The sequence below is a fragment of the Nicotiana tabacum genome, chromosome 11 (genome assembly GCF_000715075.1).
Source record: "Nicotiana tabacum cultivar K326 chromosome 11, ASM71507v2, whole genome shotgun sequence".
NCBI classification, from domain to species: domain Eukaryota; kingdom Viridiplantae; phylum Streptophyta; class Magnoliopsida; order Solanales; family Solanaceae; genus Nicotiana; species Nicotiana tabacum.
Window position 1 is genome coordinate 5,385,265 of NC_134090.1, and position 19,285 is coordinate 5,404,549.

Sequence of the window (19,285 nt, forward strand, 5' to 3'; positions counted from 1 at the left end):
TCAATTTAGGGTTGAAATAACAAGTTTAGGGTTTACCAATATGATAGAAAAAAGAAAAAAAAACCCTACCATGATGATGGAATCTCAGACTTCAAAGCAAATTTGAACGAAATGGAACCGGTTTTTGAAGCCCTATAGTATTCTTGAGTTTGGAGATTGAATTTGAGAGAAAAGTTAGAAAAGTTTGGAGGAAAATCGGGTGTTGTTTTGAAAAGAGAAGATAGAGAAAATAGGGAGAAGTTGGAAAGTGCTGTAGCGTATTAGAAGATGGGTTTTTATTTTTATTGTTTAGTATTTTAAATTTGACCCCAAAGTTTTTTTATTTCTAATTTGACCAATATCACCTCTAATCCTTCTTAATAAGTCAACCTTTTGTTAATAAAAAAAGTGTCCAAGTACTTGCACAATGTTATAAAATAAAGACTATAAAAGAAATAAAATGAAGACAAGTATAGAAGGAGATTGATATTTTATTCATCTTTCAAAGTTATGTTCATAATGAACTCACAACTAATCTATTTATAGAAGAAAGGAAGCAGCTGCGAGGCTTTTCAGGAAGCAACTGCAAGGCTTTTCTTTAGTTGCTTGTAAGCGGTCTGCATGAACTTCTTGCAACCTGCTTGTTTAATAAGAAGCTGCTGCAAATTATTTCATTGAGCTGCTTGCAACCTGCCTGCATCAGCTGCTTGTAGATAAACTTCAACAGAGTACTTAATGGATAATCTTCTTCAGGAAGATTATCTATAGCGGAGTAATAAATGGACATCCACATTATAATTATTTTCATAACACTCCCTCTTGGATGTTCATTAAAAGGTATTGTGCCTCGTTAAAACCTTACAAGGAAAACCCAGTGGAAAAATCCTAGTGAAGGAAAAATAGTACACATATTTAGTAATACGCATTTCTAGCTGCCTCATTAAAAACCTTATAAGCAAAACCCTGTGGAAAAAAATCTTAGTAAGGAAAAAAGAGTATATCGCGTATTTTACTCCCCCTGATGAAAACCTTGTTTCAAATATTTGAGTCTCTGCATTCCAATCTTGTATACCATCTTCTCAAAAGTTGAAGTTGGCAAAGATTTAGTGAATAAATCGGCCGGATTGTCACTTGAACAGATTTGTTACACACCAATGTCACCATTTTTCCGAAGATCACGTGTGTAGAATAATTTTGGTGAAATGTGTTTCGTTCTATCTCCTTTTATAAATCCTCCCTTTCATTGGGCTATGCATGAAGCATTGTCTTCGTATAAAATTGTGGATCATTTATCACATTTCAAACCACATTTTTCTCGAATAAATTGAATCGTTGATCTCAACCATACGCATTCCCTACTTGCTTCATGAATAGCTATTATCTCAACATGATTTGAAGAAGTAGCAACAATAGATTTGTTTGTGGAGCGCCATGATATGATAGTACCTCCACATGTAAACACGTACCCGGTTTGAGATCAAGCTTTATGGGGATCCGATAAATAACTTGCAGCTGCATAACCAACAAGATCTGCACTACCTTTGTTATCATAAAACAAACCCATATCAAGAGTTCCCTTTAAATATCGCAATATATGCTTAATCCCATTCCAATGTCTTCGTATAGGAGAAGAACTATATCTTGCTAGTAAATTAATAGAAAATGCTATGCCAGGCCTTGTAGCATTAACAAGATACATAAGTGCACCAATTGCACTGAGATAGGGTGTTTCAGGACCAAGGAGTTCCTCATCCTCTTCTGGAGGTCAGAACGGGTCCTTATTCACTTCAAGTGATCGAACAATCATTGGTGTACTCAATGGATACGCTTTGTCCATGTAAAAGCGTTTTAAAACCCTTTATGTATAGGCAGATTGATGGATAAAGATCCCGTCTGCTAAATATTGAATTTGCAGACCAAGACAAAGTTGTCTTTCCAAGATCTTTCATCTCAAATTCTTTCTTAAGATATTCAATTGCCTTTTAGAGCTCTTCTGGAGTTCCAACAAGATTTATGTCATCAACATAATTAACAAGTATAACAAATTTTGATGTCATTTTCTTTGTAAAAAACGCATGCACAAATGTCATCATTTATATAACCTTCATTCATCAATTCAGTGAGGCAATTATACCACATGCGCCCAAATTACTTTAAACCATACAAAGATCTTTGTAATCTGATTGAATACATTTTCCGAGATTTTGAATTTGCTTCAGGTATTTTAAATCCTTCAGGGATCTTTATATAGAATTAATCAAATGAGTCATATAGGTTATGACTTACATTTAAATGGCATGATATCTTCAGGTGTCTGGACTACAGGTCTGATCCTCACAATCTTTTATAATATTGTGCACTATATTGTATCAAATATATCGTCGACGATCATTTCGTATCAGTTCGCAAGCGACATAACTTGTTGAGATCTCATCACTTTCTTTATTTTTTAGGTACCCGAACTTCTTCTGGAGTTTCATGAAATGTTATGTCATGGGCTCTTCCAGAGCTTATTCCCTCCTTATTATGATCATTTTGATCATTTGCTCCTATTCTTTTCAAGGATTGTTACCTTTGGAACCGATTGGTCTACCACGCTTCATGCGTACAATAAACTCTATCCTTCAGGGACTTTAATTTTAATAGGAGCATTTGCAGCTGAAATATAATATTTAATTTTGGACCAGCAAATGCTTCTTGACTTGAATTATCTTCTAAGCGAGGATCATATTAATGATAATTCGATTCATATAGTATATTTTTCAGCTGTTTTATTCCATCCCCCAAATATTACAAAAATTAACTCATGTCCTCAATCTTCTTTGGGAAATATATCTTTGTGCTTGTGGTAGAGAAATTAATCATATACCACACATCAAAAGTTATTAGATAGTAAAAATATTTGGTTTTTTATCCTAAACCAATTGTGAAAGGAGGACTTATCATATTTTGTTGGTCTGATGCATACAAGTGTTGCTGTATGTAATTTATAAAATCTTAGACCAACACATGAGGCTTTGTTCTCATAAGCAATAGTTTAGCTATTAATAGGAGGTATTCAATGCTAAACTAGTCTGGATATAAACCAGGATCATCAAGATGAACTATCTTGATTTCATAATCTGAAAATTATGCTCTTAATTGAGAAAGACAATTTCAAATGTCAAACTGCAGGTTGACAATAAACATACATGAAACTATCTTATATATGCATCTATAAGTAGTTCACATAATAGGTGAATGAGCTCATATTCACCTTTTATATATTCCAGAATTCTGGGATTTTAGTCCCAACTTTAGCTGGTATAATCAAATTATTATGAGAACAAGCAACACAAGAGAATTCTTGAAGAATCTTCTAGTTCTTCAGTATATGCTTATCTGAATTCTCAAATAGCTCATTTAAAAATGACAAATGAAAACTTCAAGTTTATTGTGGCATGCGCTATCTCTAAGTAAACTTCTGGTTTACTATGGCATAAACTTTTGCATCAGTAAATTTCTGATTTACTGTGGTTGCTTTTGCATTAGTAAACTTCTGGTATATTGTGATATATGATGTAGTACAAATTTGAAAAGTAAGACAGGTATCTTCTCACATACATATTTACCCCATATGATTGTGAAAACATAAAGATTTTCAATCTCTCAATCATTTGTAGTCTCAGTATAATAGTCATATGTATTAGTAAACTTCGGTTTATCATAACATATGTTTTGATCACAATAATGACAAATAAGCTCTTCGGGAGCCTTTCATTTATTGTCCACAATCAAATATTATTCAGAACTACGTGTGTCATGTGTCTTCTAGACAAATAGTTAGCTCTTCACGAGCTTTTGTTGTACTACCAAATATTGCTCAGACACTTCTGGTGTCATGAGAGAAAATCATAATCAAATGAATAATATAAAGTTAATTCTAAATTTATAAATGACGAAAATTAAGAATTTTAATATTTCTACCACTAACTTTGTGACAAATATCTCCTCAAGGAGAAATTTCATTAACATCTGAATATTTTATATCAATATGGCAACCACATAGTCATTGCATCTTTTAAGGAAAGATACACAGGTTGTTATTTCCTTCGGGGAACTCAATAACTAACCATAATATATTAATGTGGTTGTAGTAGAAAGCATTCTACAAGAATGCTTTTTCGTTAGAATGATACTTAATAAAATTATCCAAGATGCTTTACGTACAACAAGTACGTGTGGCAATGATCTTTATGCTACAAAAATAATATTTATATCCTATATTATTCTACCTCTTAAGGAGGTGAGTTGTGGTATTTCTTCATTCACTCCAGGGAATGAAAATGTGCTTCAAAAATAACTTTGAATAACTCATTATTTTGTTTAAGCACATAAAGATACTGCTTCAAAATATTTTCCTACTTCAGGAGGAAATTTCAATTGTGTTACTTCTTCAGGAGCAAATTTAAAATAGAAAATATTGAGTATATATTCTCTCAATCATATTAACTCTTCTGGAGGTGAATTGTAATATATTTACAACAAGAGCGCGTTCATATTTACGACTTTATTAATATTATCACATTCACTTCAGGGAATAGATTAATATTTATCAAAAATTCTCATCCTTCAGGAAATCGAACATAATTATCTGAACGCGCATTAATCACATCAAATTGTGATGCTTCAACCTCTTTTAAAATATTTACTACTTCATGAGCAAATCGAGGTGTGCATGTAATATAAAGAATATTTCTCTAGCTTATCTTTAATTGTAACCATAGAAAGTCTAAATTATCACTTCTGGTGGTCATAGCCATATACCACTTCTGGTGGTTAACAAAATTTAGTTATAATGAGATATACGAAACATAACCACTTCTGGTGGTTGTATATTTCTTACAAACTCTGCTAGAGTTTAAGTGGATCTAACAATGTTATCCACTTTGTAATCCTTTATTAAGATGACAAGGATGAAAACAAATACCAAAATAGGTACTGTATACGTAATATATAACCAAGCAAACGATGATAAAGATATAAAAATATAAGCAGAAGGCTCAAATTAAATTACGCAAATTTAACTACTCCAGATTGTCAATCTTCAATGCCACACTTGGTGACTTTGCAATCGATAGTTTGCAGAAGTGGTAAGAGTTTGTCTTTATTGTAAGTAATGGTGTCCTGGACAAACCTCTTCCGCCAAAATCCCAAGCAGATAAAACTGTACGATGCTCGTAGCACTGACACCGGGTCCGGCGCTGACCTTTTGCTCATGCCTTGTTCTTGCTTCGTACCTCAGACTATTTGTTCGAGATGGCAGAGTCTCGTGCTGATAACGTGTTATAAAATAAAGACTATAAAAGAAATAAAATGAAGACAAGTATAGAGGGAGATTGATATTTTATTCATCTTTCAAAGTTATGTTCATAATGAACTCACAACTCCTCTATTTATAGAAGAAAGGAAGCAGCTGCAATGCTTTTCTTTAGCTGCTTGTAAGTTGTCTGCATGAGCTTCTTGCACCTGCCTGTTTAATAAGAAACTGCTGCAAATCATTTCATTTTCATTGAGTTACTTGCAACCTGCCCGTATCAGCTGCTTGTAGATAAACTTCAACAGAGTAATGAATGGATAATCTTCTTCAGGAAGATTATCTATAGCGGAGTAATAAATGGACATCTACAATATAATTATTTTCATAACACACAACACTTACATATCTTTTTTAACACATTTTTCCCCCAAACACACACTCAAAAACACACAGCCCAAAGAAAAGGGCTAAAGGAAAAAAGAAGTTAAGAAACTGAAAGAAGAGGAGGAAAATGGGCAGAGATAGAGGAAGACTGCGACTCTGGGTCTAACAACTTTTGCTCCAACAGTCGTAGGGATATACAATTTTCTTTCGGAAGAGAATTACAAGGTAATTTACTTAATTAGTTGATTCTTTCTATTGCCATTTTGCATAGAATTAAGTAGACATAGTATTTGAACTTTGGAGCAATAATTCTATTCAACTGGGCATATTGTTTTCTTTGTTTCTTCATCGGCTTGTACTTTTAGCTGCTCATTGTGTACATCTTATAGTGGACTTTTGGTTTCCTAATACATTCTATTACATACAGTTCAAAGAAAACTCAATAAACAATAATTCTAATCAACTGGAGAAAGAGATTAAGAAGCTTTACAGAAAATTCCTACTACTTACTTCTATTAATATTCAATAAAAATGTACCACATATAATGCTATATAGATATATATATCAGTTGACTAGATCCAATAGCAATAGTTTTATTCAACTGGAGTAGTGCCCATCGTCTTAGAAGCTTTCATATTTGAAGTGATACTTGCTTATTCTTCTCTGCTGTATGTAATATTTTTCTGAAATATCATCAGCTATTCAGCTGATCTCTTAACACGACCACAATCTATCCACACAGTTTTTTTTCATATCAACCAATAAACTGAATCCATGTCATCATCTTCTTCTTTCGCGAGTAATTCACAGTACTGTCCTGGATGGAAGTACGATGCTTTCCTAAGTTTTAGAGGTGAAGATACTCGTAAAACATTTACAGGGCACTTATATGAAGGCTTGAGAAATAGAGGCATATTCACCTTTCAAGACGACAAAAGGCTGAAAGTACAAGAGGGGAGCGGTGAATTGTACGCCTGCTAAAAAATTAGTTTGACTATGGTATAGACTTAGTCGACTGATGCGAAGACAGCCTGCACAGAACTATTAGTCTTTTCTATTTAAACAGATACTACTCACAACAAACAGTAAAGTGTAAAATATGAGAGCAGTAAAATAAATAACACCGGAATTTTTATACTGGTTCAGAACCAATGTGGTATCCTAATCCAATCCTCTTGTATTGCAAGAGTGTTGTCTTTTAGATCTCTTCGTAAATTGAATTGAGTACAGCCTTTGTGGTTTTTAGCGATCACCACCAACGTTGACAAGGTTGGGTTTCACTCGCTCACCAACAACGACACTTTGGTTTTCACTCGTTCACCAAAGAAATGAACAATGACGCAACCTCTCAGTAGTTTTCCCTTTCTCTCTATCTTTTATGACACTAGTAAACTGAAGAATACAGTGCTTGACTAAGGTGTAGAGAGAGTAGGAAAGTTGTCTGCGAAGCTGGTGCTACGAAATGTCTTCAACTCTTCTTTAAATAGTTGTTCCTCTTGATGCAGTATCTTCACTTCATATTTGTTGAAGATCTTCCTTGATATGAATTACTGATTTTCCTCATAGTTGAAGTGCTTGGGTTTTTTTTTAAAGATTTGACCGTTGCATGATATTCATTTTGTACCAGAGACAACATTAATTCCCTTTCCATAAAATGAATGCTTCAAAATGTATTTGAATAGCAAATCTCCTCTATATAATATAACAGACCTTTGACGATTCTTTTTACTATGCTTGGACTTGGGCTTCTTTATCTCATTAGGAGAGAATCTTGATTTAAGGAATGATTCTTTAATGATTGAACTTTTATAACTCATCACCAACATCTCCTTATTCATTACCTATGTAAGAACTTGCAGAATATTCCTTTTAGAATATTAGCTACCTTCTTTCCTTTTGTGCAAGATCATGTCCCATATTTAACCTCATTCCATTCTCTGTGATTCTCTTCTTTGTTCTTGGAATATAATTTTTTACTATAATATTGTAGTAAGAATATTCCTTTCTTCCATACGTAGTAGATCTTGTCCAAAACTTTAGGAAGCATTCTTCCATAATTTTCCAATGTTCCTTTAGTAGGTCTTGAAAAATAATCTCTTTCCATAATATCGAATGTACTATATTCATAATATATTTTCTTTCTATAGAGAATATATTCTTCCTTGTCCTTGTAGTATTTTTTCCAAATAGGATCTTCCTTGCACAAAAAAATAGATCTTCTCCAAGATTTTAGCAATCTTCTTTTCAAGATATTCCTTCCATAATTTTGGTAGATCTTCTTATGATATTGTAGTAAGCCATTCAATATTTGAAATTTCACTTCAAATATTATTCCTTCTATGACGCTTGGAGATTAAATCTCTAAATAATCTTCCTTGATAAATTCCTCACAAGATATTCTCTTTCCCATATTTGTTTGAATCTTTACCAGCATCTTCTTTCTTAAATAAACCTGTGCAAAAATAAGATTACCACAAGTAAATGTTCTTTCATTAATAATTATGTTGGTTTGGTATCATTAAAATTAATACGGAAAACCTTGAAGCTAACAAAGGCTAGAGCATGGCGCATCCATCTCAGAAGAACTTTGTAAAGCTTTCGAAGAGTCTCAAGTTGCTGTCATCATTTTCTCAAAGAATTATGGTACATCGAGGTGGTGCTTGGATGAACTGGTGAAGATCATGGAATGCAAGACTAAATTTGAACAAACTGTCATACCGGTTTTCTATAATGTGGATCCATCAATAATTCGATACCAAAAGCAGAGCTTTGCTGAAGCCTTTTACAAACATGAATCAAAGTTTAAGGATGATGTTGAGGGAATGCAGAAGGTACAAAGATGGAGTGCTTTAACTGAAGCGGAAAATCTCAAAGGTTGTGATATTCGTGACAGGTGAGTTAAAAACACGTTAGCTGGAACAGAGGGAATACTTTGCATTCAAATTTGGATGCTTCTATGAAGACTAGCTACACATATTCTATACCTCAAAAATGAGTTAAATAGATTCTATAAATAAATTTTTCATTTTTTCTAAAAGAAGATTGATGGTTGATTGTATATGCTTCTATAAGTAAGAAGACATAGCTTATGAGTTTAATTACTCAATTCTATTGTTGCATAGATACTATTTTGATTGGTTCTTCAAGAGTTTGATTTATGTGTCCTTTTTATCATAATTATGCACTATACACTGTGAAACACTTCTTGTTATTGACTTTCTTACCTGTATTATATCAACAATGTTCTTATTTTTTGTAGGATTGAATCAGACTGCGTTCAGCAGATCGTTGACCAAATTTCCAAGTTATGCAAGTTTTCTTTATCTTATTTGCAAGATATTGTGGGAATAAATCCACATTTAGAGGAAGTAAAATCCCTACTACAGATAGAAATCAATGATGTTCGGCTTGTAGGGATATGGGGCATGGGGGGAGTCGGTGAAACAACAATAGCAAGAGCTATATTTGATACTCTTTCGTATCGATTTGAAGGTACTTGTTTCCTTGCGGATGTTAAAGAAAAAACAAATATGGAATGCATTCTTTACAAAATATCCTTCTCTCAGAACTGTTAAGGAAAAATGCTAATTCCATGAATAATAAGGAGGACGGAAAGCACCTGATGGCTCGAAGACTTCGTTTTAAGAAGGTTTTAGTTGTGCTTGATGACATAGATCACAGAGACCATTTGGAGTACCTAGCCGGGGATCTTGGTTGGTTCGGCAATGGAAGTAGAATTATTACAACAACTAGAGACAAACATTTGATAGGGAAGAAGGATGCATTATATGAAGTGACTACACTAGCTGACCATGAAGCTATTCGATTGTTCAATCGATACGCTTTTAAGGAAGATGTTCCATGTAATATGGCCAAATTTTCATGACATTTTCCATGACATAATATCCATTATAATAAATTTGTGGTTCATGACATTTTCCATGACATAATATCCATTATAACAAATTTGTGGATCATGACATTTGCCATGACATAATATCCGTTATTAGGCCAAGAATTTCTTCCTATAAATAGAGAAGTTTCTCCTCATTTATAAACACATAAATTCAAGAGCTTTTCACTCTTGTCTTTCTTTCTCCTCCTTTATTTCATTATAAAGTATTTTGTAAGAGAGTGAGTGTTGGAAAATACTTGTGTGAACCCTTTCTTTGGAGTGATCTTGTGAGATTATTCTTTTGGGGTATTTGAGATTAATTAGAGTATTTACTCTAATTTTGTACTCTTGTTGGTATAGTAAAATTGCTCCTCTCCGCTTGTGGACGTAGGTCACCTTGACCGAACCACGTTAATTTTGTGTCTTCTTTATATTCTTTAATTGTTATTATCATCAACTTTCATTATATTTGTTATTGTCATTTTACCGTTGTTTGGCTAAATTTTGCACTACCCAGGTTTTCGATCCTAACAAATTGGTATCAGAACCAGATCTAACCGGGTTAGTTTAAATAGCCAAAATGATTCTAACAAAGTCTTATGTTGAGAAATTTGACCGAACTGAAAACTTCGGAATGTGGTAATTAAATATGGAAGCTATCCTAATTCAGGATGGCTTAGATTTGGCACTACAAGGAAAGGAGAAGATGCCGGATAAAATGATAGACGAGGAGTTTGTCGTCATAGACAAAAAGGCAAAAGCAGGTATTATTTTAAATCTTTCAAATGAGGTTTTGCGTGAAGTTGCAGCAGAAAGCTCAGCCAAAGAAATATGGAAAAAACTTAAAACCCTATATATGTAAAGAACAGTAGAAAACAGACTTTATCTAAAGCAAAAACTCTACACTTTTCGTATGGCTGAAGGTACCTCTATACTTACTCATCTTGATACTTTTGATTCTCTTCTTATGGATTTAAGTAGCATAGATGCTAAAATCAAAGATGAGGATCAAGCTGTGTTATTGCTTATTTCCTTACCCCAGTCGTTTAAACATATAAGAGATACTATGCTTTATGGAAAGGATAATATCTCTTATAAAGATATCAAATCTATTTTGAAATCAAAAGAACAAATAGATAAAGATATTACTGGGGAACTAAGGGGAAAGCTTATTCATAAGAGGTAGATCCAATAAGAAAGATTCAAGGAGTGAGAAACCTAAAGCAAGGTCAAAATCTAGATACAGAAATGTCATGTGCAAATATTGTCATAAGAAAGGTCACATTATTTCTGAATGCTTTAAATTGAAAAACAAAGAAAAGCATACAGAAAAGAAAAATGAGCACAAAAATACTGATACTGCCGAAGCAAGTGTAGCTGTTGATGAGACTGAGGGAACTATTTTTTTAGCAACTAATAATAGTTTCAAATCTAACAATGAGTGGATTTAAGATTCGGGTTGTTCTTATCATATGTGTCCCAGTCGGGATTTATTTACCACATATGAATCTATTGGAGGTGGAGTTATCTTGATAGGCAACAATGCTGCCTGCAAAGTTATTGAAAAAGGTACAGTCCGAATCAAAATGCATGATAGTGTGGTGAGAACTCTCACCGATGTTAGACATGTTCCTGACTTGAAGAAAAATCTCATCTCTTTGGGCACTCTAGAATCTCTTGGGTGCAAGTACACAGGTGAAGGTGGAGTTCTGAAAATTTCTCATAGTGCTCTTGTGATTATGAAAGCACGCAGATCTGGTACGTTGTATACTCTTTTGGGATCTACTGTTACAGGTGCTGCTGCAGTTTCAATATCATATAAATCAGATTCTGATATCACCAAATTGTGGCATATGCGATTGGGGCATATGAGTGAAAAAAGTCTTTCCATCCTCAGTAAAAGAGGTCTTTTATGTGGCCAAAGTACCAAAAATATGAAGTTCTGTGAACATTGTGTGTTCGGGAAGCAGAAAAGAGTCAACTTCAAATCTCCAGCGATTCATAGAACAAAAGGTACTTTGGATTACATTCATTCAGATCTTTGGGGTCCTTCACGTACCCCATCAAAAGGTGGTGCTAGGTATATGTTAACTTTCATTGATGATTAATCAAGGAAAGTTTGGGTTTATTTCCTGAAAAATAAAAGTGATGTTTTCTTAAATTTCAAACAATGAAAAGTTTTGATTGAGAAGCAAGCAGGAAAACAGGTTAAGAGGCTTAGAACAGATAATGGCTTGGAATTTTGTAATGATGAATTCAACGAATTTTGCAAGAATGAAGGAATTGCTCGACATCGTACTGTGAGAATGACACCTCAGAAAAATGGTGTGGCAGAAAGGATGAATAGAACTCTTTTGGAAAGGGCTCGTTGCATGATTTTAAATGCTGGGTTGACAAATGCCTTTTGGGCAGAAGCTATCTGTACAGCTTGTTATATTATCAACCGAGCTCCTTCTGCACCTTTGAACTTTAAGACTCCAGAGGAAATGTGGTCAGGTACTCCTGTTAATTATTCTGATTTAAAGATATTTGGTTTCCCTACATACATGCATGTAAATGATGGAAAATTAGAGCCAAGGGCTAAAAAGTGCATTTTCCTTGGGTATGCATCTGGGGTGAAAGGATACCGACTATGGTATCCTGATCCCACGGCACCAAAATTTATAATTAGTAGAGATGTAATCTTTGATGAATCCTCTATGTTGCATTCTAGAAAAGAGTCTTCTAGTTCTTGTAATATAGATAAATGAAAGAGTACACAGAACCAGGTGGAGATTGAGATTGGCATTCCTTCTGAGCCAAACTCATCAACTTTGGAGCAAAATACAGTTGAAACTCCTGAAATTGAGACAGAAGCTGAAATTCCTGAAATTGAGACTCCTGAAGTTGAACCAGAAGAAGAGGAGTATTCTATAGCCAAACATAGACCAAAAAGAGAAGGTAAACAACCATTAAGGTTTGGAGATTATGTTGCATTTGCTTTTTCAGTTGCACAGGAAACTGAAGAAATTGGAGAACTATCAAAATATTCAGAAGCAGTTTCTGGTGCTGACTTAGCCAAGTGGCTGATTGCAATTAAGAAAAAATTGAGTATCTCCACAAGAATGGTACTTGGTCTCTTGTGAAACCTCCATCAGGAAAAAGAATTGTTGGTTGCAAATGGGTCTTCAAGAAAAAGGATGGCATTCCAGGGGTTGAAGATGCGAGGTATAAAGCACGATTAGTTGCAAAGGGCTATAGTTAGGTACAAGGAGTTGATTTTAATGATATTTTCTCATCTGTTATTAAACATAGCTCTATTCGTGTATTGCTTGCCTTCGTTGCCATGTATGATTTGGAATTAGAACAACTTAATGTTAAGGCAGCTTTCTTACATGGCGAACTTGAGGAACAAATATACATGCATCAACCCGAAGGATTTGAAATTGAAGGAAAAGAAGATCATGTTTGCTTGTTGAAGAAATCCTTGTACGGATTAAAGCAGTCTCCAAGACAATGGTATAAAGGTTTGATTCATTTATGTTGGGTCATGGTTATTCGAGGAGCATGTATGATAGTTGTGTTTACTTCCGAAAGTTAACTGATGGTTCATTTGTGTACCTATTATTATATGTTGATGACCTGCTCATTGCTGCTAAGGATTTAACAGAAATTTACAATTTGAAAAGTCAGCTGAAAAGTGAATTTGAGATGAAAGATTTGGGAGCAGCTAAGAAAATCCTTGGCATAGAGATCAAAAGAGATCGAAAAGCCAACAAGTTATTTCTGACCCAGAAGAAGTACTTGGAGAAAGTTTTGGAGAGGTTTGGCATGAAAGATGCTAAACCAGTTAGTACCCCTCTTGCTGCTCATTTTAAGTTATCAGCTGCTCAGTCACCGCAGTCAGAGGAAGAAGAGAGGTACATGGCACAGGTTCCTTATTCCAGTGCAGTCGGCAGTATTATGTATGCAATGGTTTGTACACGTCCAGATATTTCACAAGCAGTGAGCTTGGTAAGCCGGTATATGGCTTGCCCTGGTAAAGCACATTGGCATGCTGTGAAATGGATTCTCAGATACTTGCGAGGTACTTCAAACACATGTTTGGAGTTTGGGAGAAATACTAACACTTTGGTTGGTTTTGTAGACTCAGATTATGCACGTGATCTTGACAAAAGAAGATCCCTGACAGGCTATGTATTTTGTATCGGTGGTTGCGCTATTAGTTGGAAAGCTACATTACAACATGTAGTAGCTTTATCTACTACCGAAGCAGAATATATGGCAGTGACCGAGGCGACCAAAGAAGCTTTATGGTTGAAGGGTCTATTTGCGGAACTCAGTTTACACCAAAGTGGTATTACCATTTTCTGTGATAGTCAAAGTGCCATTCACTTGACTAAAGATCAAATGTATCATGAGAGGACGAAGCACATTGATATAAAGTATCATTTCATCCAAGAAACCATTGCTGAAAGAAAAGTCTCTGTTCAGAAGATCAACACTAGAGACAATCATGCTGACATGTTCACAAAACCTCTTTTAGTGACCAAGTTCAAGCTTTGCCTGAACTTGATTGGCATTTATGAAGAATGATTTTGCCCATTGGGATTTTTGCGGAGAAGGTGGAGCAAATTTACTATATATAAGCCGAAATTAGGCCAAGGTGGAGATTTGTAATATGGCCAAATTTTTATGACATTTTCCATGACATAATATCCATTATAACAAATTTGTGGTACATGACATTTGCCATGACATAATATCCATTATAACAAATTTGTGGATCATGACATTTGCCATGACATAATATCCATTATTAGGCCAATGATTTCTTGCTATAAATAGAGGAGTTTCTCCTCATTTGTAAACACACAAATTCAAGAGCTTTTCACTCTTGTCTTTCTTGCTCCTCCTTTATTTCATTATAGAGTATTTTGTAAGAGAGTGAGTGTTGGGAAACACTTGTGTGAACCCTTTCTTTGGAGTGATCTTGTGAGGTTATTCTCTTTGGGGTATTTGGGATTAATTAGAGTATTTACTCTAATTTTGTACTCTTGTTGGTATAGTGAAATTGCTCCTCTCCGCTTGTGGGCGTAGGTCACCTTGACCGAACCACGTTAAATTTGTGTCTTCTTTATATTCTTTAATTGATGTTATCATCAACTTCCATTGTCTTTGTTATTGTCATTTTACCGTTGTTTGGCTAAATTCTGTACTACCCGAGTTCCCAATCCTAACATTCCATACGAGTGTTTTGAGGAGCTAACGTTGGAAGTAGTAAGTCATGCTAAAGGCCTTCCTTTAGAGCTGAAAGTGTGGGGTTCTTTCTTGCATAAGAGGGATATAACAGAGTGGAAAAGTACTATAATGCAAATGAAAAAAATACTCTAATTCAGAAATTGTTGACAAGCTCAAAATTAGTTATGATGGATTAGAGCCCATAGAACAGAGGATATTTTTAGATATAACATGCTTTTTACGAGGGAGAAAAAAAGATGAGATCATGCAAATTCTTGAGAGCTGTGATTATGGAGCTAAATCGGATTGCGTGTCCTAATTGATAAATCTCTTGTGTTCATCTCCGAAAAAGATACGATTGAAATGGATGACTTAATACAAGATATGGGTAAATATGTAGTGAACATGCAAAAGGATCCGGGAGAACATAGCAGACTATGGCTCGCTGAAGATTTCGAAGAAGTGATGATCAGCAATACGGTAAGTAGGCTAAACACTGCACTAATATTCAATTTCTGTTTTTCATATTCCAAATACATAAAAGGGTCAGCAATTTCAATTATATGTTCTTCTTGCTTCATATTCTCGCATGTAAGTCATTTTAATTGTTGTTTTAGTAAGATTATAAAAAGTAACATTAATTGCCTGATGTTGCCTAAGTCCTCAAGTAGGCACTTTAATTAGCGTTGCCTAATCCATTATACTGATGTTATTAAGCCATGAATTAGTCTAGTAGGCACTTAATCTGTTTAATCCATCATTCTTCTGATTACTTGAGATTTGTATGACATTTTATACATAATAACTCAATGGGGATTCTTGTTAACATATCAAAAATTTGAGTTAAAAAACTACTACAATTTATTGGTATTGCATGAAAAACTTTACTTGCCTCTAAAGAAGGTCTTAGAAAAAATATTATTACAAACAAAGTAGAATTAAGAATTAATTATACAAAGTATTTCTCTTAAGCAACATGTTTCTTGAAAAAGACCTAGCTAATACTGTACCTTAAAAAAATTTAATGGTGTTTTTCAAGAACTTAAAGTGCAATAATAAATACAAAACGTGATGAAATTAGCCACTCTGTGTAGTCATATTCTATGTTGTGGGACTCTCCAAAATAATGTCACACCCGTGTCGAATCCTTCAAAAATACACTACTTTTGAAGGATCTAACACGTACCCGATAATATTTTTGGCGAGTTCGAGCAACATAGGTCATATTGGCAAGGAGATTTATTACTGACATTTGAAGCTATACTTTGTAAGCTAATAATCTTTTTACCAGGGGACAAAGGCAATGGAAGCAATTTGGTTTCTTTGTTTTAAAGGACTATGTTTTAGCAGAGAGGGCATGAGAAATATGAAAAGTCTTAGGATATTATATATACGTGATGAGTTACAGAGGATCCGGGCTGGCTCCATTTTCCATAATGGTTCCATTGAGTATTTGCCCAACAGCTTGCGTTGGTTTGTCTGGTTTTGCTATCCTTGGGAGTCATTGCCATCTACATTTGAACCCAAAAGGCTCGTTCATCTTAAACTCCAGTCTAGTTCACTGCGTCATTTATGGACGGAAATAACGGTATAATAGCTGAATTCAACTTTATTTTTATTTTTCTCTCTAACCATCTTTATCCTTTATTAATGAGCAAATATTATTGCTTTCACCTGTTCTATGTTTGTCCTAGAATTATGATGCAAGTCTTTAAATGAAAATAGGTTATTAATTCCATGAACTCAAATTAATGTACTCCCTCCTTTCACTTTTAGTTGTTCACTTTTGACTTTGCACTTTCTTTGAAAAAATAAATGAAGTATGTATTTTACAATTTTACCCATAAAACGATAGCATTTCCAAAAGAATTGGGAAATGATTTGGGGAATGAGTAGTTAATTATAAGGGTAAAACATGAAAAAAAAATTGTCTTTCTCTTGATTTAGCATAGGGGTCAATTAAAGTAAAAATGTATTTTTAGTATATTGGATAAGTAAAATTGAATGGAGGAAGTATTTTATATTATTTTGGGTTGTTCTCATAGTATTACTATGGGATCTTTCAGTCCTTTTTTTTTCAAATATTCTCATCACCATTTAACTAAGAATTTCAATAAACTCATTCAAACATTTTCTGAATAGCATTTGCCGTCTCTAAGAAAGCTAATTCTCAGCGGCTCTGGAAGCCTGATGCGAACACCAGATTTCACGGGGATGCCAAATTTGGAGTATTTGGATTTGAGTTTTTGCAGTAATTTTGAAGAGCTTCACTACTTCCTGGGATGTTGCAGAAAACTCTGTCGAGTTAAATTTGACTTGGTGTGAACGCCTTAAGAGGTTTTCATGTGTTAACGTGGAATCTCTTGAACATCTGGAATTGCATGGTTGCTCTAGTTTACAGAAATTTCCAGAAATGAAAAACCTATCATCTATCCAGCACCAAACTCATATTACCAAGCTAGACTTGAGCTTTTTAAAAGACCTTGTAACTCTTCCAAGCAGCATCTGTAGGTTGAAAAATTTGGTTAGTCTAGATGTGTCGTTTTGCTACAGACTTGAAAGTTTGCCAAAAGAGATAGGAGATTTAGATAACTTGGAGAAACTTGATGCCATCAATACCTTAATATCACGGCCTCCAACTTCCATCGTCCGCTTGAACAAACTTAACTCCTTGACTTTTGCAAAAAAAAGAATCAGATAATGGTCAAATTGCAGCTTACTTTGTGTTCCCTCCCGTGGCTGAAGGGTTATGGTCATTGAAATTTCTGAATCTCAGTTACTGCAATCTAATAGATGGAGGACTTCCAGAAGACATTGGCAGCTTATATTCTTTGAAAGAGTTATATCTCAAGGGAAATTATTTTGAGCATTTGCCTCAAAGCATGGCCCAACTTGGTGCTCTTCGATCGTTGGACTTATCATATTGTTATAGGCTTAAAGAATTGCCAGATTTCATGGGAATGCCAAATTTGGAAACTTTGAATCTGTTATATTGTATGAATCTTGAAGAGGTTCCTCATTCCATAGGAGTTTTTGAAAAGCTCACTGAATTAAATTTGACTGATTCCCTTAAATGTCTGCTGCTACAGAAATGTTCTAATTTAGAATATTTTCCTGATATCCTTGGAAGCATGAAATTGGAGTTAGAGATTCACATGCTAGACTGTGTGATAAGGGATCTTAATTCGTTCTATAATTCGTTTCAACTTACCTTGTATCAAAATGACATCTTTATTTCAGGTTCCTTGTCACAAAGAGTGTTTACCATTTTGCATCAAGGGAAGAGGATCCCAAGTTGGTTCCGCCTTCAGGGAATGGTTAGTAGTGTATCAGTCAATTTGCTTGAAAATTGGTATATACGCGATAACTTCTTGGGATTTGCTATATGTTACTCTGGCTGCTTAATTGACACCACAGCCCACTTGATTCCCTTTTGTAACGATGAGATGTCGTGGATGACCCTGGAACTAGAGTTTTTCGACCATTCAGAATGTGATGAAGAATTTACTATTCATTTTTTGTTTGTACCTCTTGCTTGTTTATGGGATCCATCTAAGGCAAATGGAAAAACACCAAATGACTATGGTCTTATTACGTTATCTTTTTCTGGAGCAATGAAGGAGTTTGGATTTCGTTTGTTGTATAAAGATGAAGGAATACTGATCAATCACTAAAAAGAAAAGCATTGCGAACAGGCTTGTTCAGAACCTGAAGGATCGCAACAGTGCCATCGCAACAGTGCCTTCGCAACAGTGCTTCCTATGGCCGAGCCTCTTCCATCTATTCTTCTTCCTAATTTTCCACCACACCCATCAAGAGCCAAGCTCCCCGCGTCCAAACCCCAGTAAATTTCTCCGGCAACTGAGCTCTCATGCGCCGCCAACTCGCCTGTCTTTCCGGCGAGATTTCAGCCATGCGCCGGCGCGTGTGGCCTTTTCCGGTGACTTTTCAAAATTTTTTTCTTCAGACAGCCTCTTCTCGAGGCATTTCCGAGCCATCCCGTGCCAGTTTCACCAAATTCCGATGACTTTTTCTTTTTTCGGCCTTTAAACCCCAGTTTCTGACGATTGTTTCCTGTGTTCAGTACGAGAAAACCTTCCTCCCTTCATATATACTATTTTCACCCACTGTGAATACTGTTATCCCGACTATTGAGCCTTTTTCCGGCCAGTTTTTCCGGGACAGCCGCATTTAGAATATGATGGATTGTACATAGAGAAGCTCTTTTTTCTCTCTAGAATCTAGAAAACTGGAAAACATGTCTTTTATGAAAGCTGTCTCTTGGCCAGCCCTAGAACTTGGGGAAAGATGCCATCGAAAGCTCGACGTAGGACAAGAGCCGCACTTCACGCTGTCCAAGGAGCACACCCTCAGGCGCAAGGGTTTTTTGGAATCTAGTCTTATTGGGTCTTTCTCCAAATGGGTTGGTTCTCCGGAGGCTGTTAGGAACTGGGCAGCAGAGGCATGGAACGTCAAGGACACTCAATATCTCTTTCGTTTTGTTGAC

General features: G+C 35.0%; 1 pseudogene; it reads left to right on the forward strand.

Annotated features, from left to right (window-relative positions):
• Positions 1 to 6,280: 6,280 nt before the first annotated feature.
• On the forward strand, positions 6,281 to 18,452 carry LOC107759164 (TMV resistance protein N-like; annotated as a pseudogene).
• The last annotated feature ends 833 nt before the right edge of the window (positions 18,453 to 19,285 follow it).